The sequence below is a fragment of the Corvus hawaiiensis genome, chromosome Z, assembly GCF_020740725.1.
Source record: "Corvus hawaiiensis isolate bCorHaw1 chromosome Z, bCorHaw1.pri.cur, whole genome shotgun sequence".
Classification (NCBI taxonomy): Eukaryota; Metazoa; Chordata; class Aves; order Passeriformes; family Corvidae; genus Corvus; species Corvus hawaiiensis.
Window position 1 is genome coordinate 18,648,199 of NC_063255.1, and position 6,000 is coordinate 18,654,198.

Sequence of the window (6,000 nt, forward strand, 5' to 3'; positions counted from 1 at the left end):
AACCTCCCCTGACTCAGCCTCAGGCTGTTTCCTGAAGTCCTGTCACTGGTCACCATACAGAAGAGATCAGTGACTGCCTCTCTGCTTCCCTTCATGAAGATATGGAAGACCACAATGAGTGTCCTCTCAGTCTCCTCTTTTCCAGGTGGAACAAACCAAGCGCCCTCAGCCACTCCTCATAAGGCTTCCCCTCAAGGCCTTTCAGTATCCTTGCAGGCCTATGCATTTAGTCAAGACACTATAAAAAGATGTAGCCACCTTGGACGCTGTCTTCAGCACAAAGCAAGAACAGATGTTTCCAGACAGTTATATAGCTCAGACATGGGGTGGATCTCTCTCTGGACTTGCCTTCTTTCCTCAATTACCTACTAATTACAATGGTAATTGTAATTATGCAATAGGGCAGATTTTTCTGGACCAAGATGACATGTCTAAGGAATGTGTGGCACAGCTCAGGATGAAAATAACGCCCCCTAACACTCCGTGTGTTTGTTATCTTCTGCTCTAGTTTCCTTTTCTCACACTAGTCTATTGACTCTGTGTTTATTTTTTAAGTTGTATTGGATTATTCAGTAACTGAGACTGAACTGTATTTAAAGCCGTGAAGACAGTTTTTCCATATGATATTGTCTGCTTTGAGACATCCCATAATAGTCCACAACTTTGTTCCATAAATAAATCAGAAACAAATGAACACCATCCAATACACTTTTATCCCCATTTTTTAGAATAAATTCAATAAATATATCCATATTAAAAATCTATTAAGAAATGGTAGAGAGTTATGTTGTACAAATATTAACATGAATAAATATACTAAAAAAGGGAAAACAATCAACATACTAAAAAATTCTGAACGAAGATGTTTCTTGATGGAACTGTGTTTTGATCAATATTATTTATTTTAAATAATGCCCTTATTTGATGAACTGAAATTAAGCAGTCAACTTAGATGGATATTTCCATTTCAAAATGACCTTCAAGAAAGCCATGCATTTTTCAAACACAATAAAAACAGTTGTAAAAACGTTGACATATATTCCCCTTGAATAGTTTAATTTTAAGGATTTTTTGACATTTTTACTTTTACAATTCCTGTCTGAATAATTCAATGTTTATTCATTCAGTGATAATATTTAAGTTGTGCCATGTCTTGGAATGGAGAATCATTTTTCAGTGTTGGCATTTTTGCATAAGAGAAAAAAAGACAAACAACTTTTTCATGTTTTTTGCGGGGGGGGGGAGGGTATGTGTAAAGGAGAAATGGTTGGATCAAGAGGCTAAGCTACATAAAGGAAATCAGGGTTCCTCTTATATCTTGACATAAACTATTGAGAGTTGAAGTATCTTCTGGCATAGTAAGGACTGGTTTTGATATTGACCATGCAGGCCATGAATGCTAATATTAATACTGTCAATAGACGTGTTATCATGACAGTTTCATATTTTTATTTATATTTTTTTTTAATTACATAATTGCTAAGGAATCAGAGCAGCTCCTGAAACCCAACATACCTAGGCATTTTGGGATTAATTTAAGCAGTTCAGATAAATATTGATATTTATTCATTGTTGAAGTGTATCAGAGGGGGTGGATTCATTTGGAACAATTAATTTAGTCATTGGTAAATTTCAATATTTTTGAAGGTACTCACAAATTACTGATACACCTGTGTGCTGTTTGTCTTTTTCTCCCTTTTAAAAAAGATCTTTTATTTTTTAGGTGCAAAATTAGACACTTAGTTTCAGTTTAGCCACAAAATATTGAGATGATAAGCTGTGGCAAGCTCCAGGTATATGCATATAGATAATATAACGATTTTGTCCATAGTTCAGAGTTAAGATGTAGAATGTAGTGTATGAAAAGCACATGCATAAATAGAAAATGAAGACAACAAGAAAATTAAGGAAGAAAATTATAATGATTATAATGAGTCTTGTACTACAGAGAGGCCACTTATGGCTCAGAAAGTTGGGGTGCACATGAACCACTGATGAGTGTGAGAACATATCAGGAAAATGTTTGTCCTAATATTATTTGCCCCTCCAGGAAGCTGCAATTGGTCATTGCTGGAAGCAGGACACTGGGCTAGACATGTCTTGGTGTGACCTGCTCTGGCTTCTCTTCTGCTCATTCTTCTGCTCACTACTTGAAGGGATCAGAGATCAGACCTTTGCTTGTTCACACCTTGGCCTCTCTGCTGTGACTGCCCACAGAGGTCTCAATTAACAGCAATTTCAGGGATAATTTGAGTGATGGGCTCCCTGATGACTGAATTCTCCACTGATCAAAATCATCACAGCTCCATTAGCTACAACACAGCAATGACAATTTATACCAGAACTGAATAAAGCCCAGAGTTATTGAAACAGGTCTGTAATCACTACATTCATTTTAAATAGGGTAGCAAGAGCCCATTGAGATCAGAGAACAACAACATTTGTTATCAGATGTTGTGCAGGAAGAGGTTGAGAGATGAAGCCTTGAGCAGAAATGGCATTCTGTTCGACTTATTCAAATTACACAGAACTATAATGAGAGCGAAAAAGGAGTTTATGAAGAAGAGATGGATTTCTGTAAAAGTTTGTTTAAAATAAAGAAAATTATATTCAGATGAAAATAATTCAGAGTCTTTTTTTTTGTATTCCATAATAGCTAAGACTGACAACTTTTGGATGAAGGAAAATGGGTGACCAATTAGTTGAAATACTTTACAGTAATTTTTTTTATAATATTTCCTGACATACTTTTCTTAATTTCTTCTTTGAAGTGCGTTTTCACTTTTCAGTAAGAAATAAATACAGCAAATAGCAAGTTGTGTGGGTTTTTTTCTTGCTTGAAAAATAATGCTGAAAGAATTGTTTTGCCATTGAAAATTAATGTAACCCATTATGTCCAGGAAATTTCTTCAATATATTACTTGCCAAGTCTTCAGTCCTTGAGACGAAAATTATTTTAATTTATCTCATTTTTCACAACTGAGCCAATGATTGTTTAACCTAAAGTGCCATTGTGACTAAGTAGAGAAATATCGGGGTTCTTGGTCATTTTGTTGAAGCTCAGCTATTAAGTCCACTAGGTTAGCACTGAGAAACACAGAAATTGCCACTTCAGAGCAAAACCTCCTAGAGAATATAAAAGGGGATGAAAGCGTTTCATTTGGCTTTTTTTGCACTGCTTTAGAACACTAAATAGAAAATTATATCTTTTCTATAAAACTTGGAAAGATAGATAAAAACAAGCTATAGAAAAGTTATAATTTTCAATTAAATGTTATAAATGTTTGAAGTTAATTTCCTACACATTTATGTATTTTCTGGCTCTTGTATAAAACTATTATTATTTCTTTATTGTTATACCCTTGTCATGAGGGTCTTACAATCCTTAAGTGAAACTGTGGCCTTAATGTTGACTCTGGAACCTGTAAAATATTGTTGATTTAATGTACCTGGTTAGTATTTTCAAATTTCCCTGGAGGATTTAGATAACTGCCTTCTGCTGAGTTTTGTGGCTGAGGTCCTACCGTAGGCACTCATGCTTGTGTTCAACTTTATGTGCTTTTAGCTGTTCCACTTAAACCAATAACTCAAATACAGCTCAAGTCAGTTGACAATTCTGACCTGCAATTTTTGTCAATATTCTGAAAGGTACCTATGGAAATTTAAGTCTTCTGCCAAGGTAGTAATAAAAATATTCAACCTTTCATCTGTTGTATTATGATAAAAATTCAAAAGCACGCATTATAGGAATAGCACTGTAGATTCCCCAAACCAGAGACAGATTCCCTTGGAACTGCATTTTGCTCAGCCAACTAGAAGTTACTTCACCTGAAGTAACAGAACTATATAATTCTTTCAAAAACTTTGGAACTGAGAAACCATAACATTTTCTTGATTTCTAAGTGAAGAGGGACATATTTCTCTTGGGGTTCTAGATGCATGTTTAAAACCCAAAATGATGAGAACAGGAAAAACCTCAAAAAAATCCTTAGTATAAAAAGAAACATTTTCAAACAATCCTGTTAAATGCTTAGATTAATTCTAAAAGCACTGAATAATTTCACAAGTTCCACTTTTTCTTGCAACTCAGCATGGCAAAGATTTGGGAATGACAGCTTCAAAATATTTGCAAAGCTATTTCTCATCCATATGAAAACCAAAAAAAAAAAAGAGAAGCCCGAGTATCATCGTCACTAGACTCATTTAACGAGTGTCATAACAATGTTAAACTCAAATATGAGCTGAAAATTATTCTAAGAGAGGGTGAAAAAGCCATCTTCAGTTTTACAAAAGGATTTTAGGTGTCTGAGAGATTTATTGGAGTATGATAGATCAACCTCAGTGTTACAGACAGAATCCTTTGCTGATACAGGGCACCACCAGTATGAAGGACTACATGGGCTTGCTCTGAAAACCAGTTTGTCTAAAGGCCTCGTGTGCCATCTGGAGAGAGGGGAGATGGCACAGGTCACAATTTTTTTTTGTTTGTTTCTTCTTCTTATTAGCTGAAATTAACCTTTGTTGTTATTAATCAAAGTACAGCAATAAATAATAATATAAAAAACAAATGAAATTCATAAAAATGAAGGCATTTGAAAAATAGGGGGAAAGAAAGAGATAAAAAGCATATGGTCATATTTCCCTCTAGCCCTCCTGGAGACAAACAGGCAAATTTTAAAGAATATATTAAAAAAATATGAGCTCGATAAGGGAAGAAAGTCCATGACAGTGAGAAAAAGAAAGAGAGAGGAAAAAGCAAATATACCTAAACATTTGATGCAGACTTTCAAGGCCAGAAAGGAATTTAACAGCCTTTCAGAACAGAAACTGTGATGAAATATGATCTTTAACCACAGTAAGTCTTAGGGGTGCCTTTTTACAATAAGAGCAAGAAAATGCAAATGAATTTAAGTCAGACGAAAATCTTTGATTATACAATGCATTAGTCAGATCCACACTTAGATTACAGTGATCGGTTCTGGTCATCACATTACAACATAAAATATTGAAACACTTGACAAGGTAAAGAGACAGGAGATGAGTTTGATCTTAGGCTGTGATTATATTGTATTAATGACTTCCTATCATATTACTGGCTTCTCCATCTTATCAAGGAAACACAACTTCCTAACTGAGTAAGAAGCCAGTGAAAAGTAGAATTCTAGAAATTATTATTATTATTATTATTACTATTATTATTATTTTTACTATCACTGCATTTTTAACATTCCTTTTCATAAACTATACACACCACCCTTATTTAAAGAAAAGGACATTAAATTAGGCTGTATATTTCAATCGGGACACCGTGATTCATTGATCAATAAAGTTAAATAAGAGCAGAGCATTACATATGCAAGATATTCAGTAAAAATATCTCATGCTGCATCCCAAGAAGAACCCATGCACAAACAAAATAGGAGGCAGCTTTTAAAAATGAAGACAGTGTGCCAAGAATATAATTTCATATCGAGCTATATTGAGTGATTTGGTTGCTGAAGTCTAGGTAAGCCACACTGTGAAATGTGTAGTGGCTAATCTGCTTTTATCTGTGACCCTGCCACATTATCATTGCTCTGATATTCACCTAGCAAGAGAAAAGAAATGGATCATGGGGCAAGGCACACCATAAGTCAAAGGTAGCCAAAAAAATTTTTAGTTCTATAATGTTTTACTGCTGATAGAATCGTGCTACGCTGTAAGAGAAAAAATAGGTAGCATGGGGCAGTCTTAGAAGAAGGAGATGCTAAGCCCACCTTTGAAAATCTGCCCTATATTAAAGCTCACTGTGCTGTGGTTCTCCTTGCCATGGAGTCTCTGAGTAAGAAAAACCTCAGGTCTAAACCAGAAAATTAGCATTCAGTGCCTTCAGATCCACTGCCCTACTTATGGACAATCCTGTTCCTTTTGAGCTGTCTGTGTTTTAAGAAGTTCCTTATAGAACTTATATTCATATACTTAGACAAAAATATGGTGGTCAGAGAAATAAATAAGAATGAA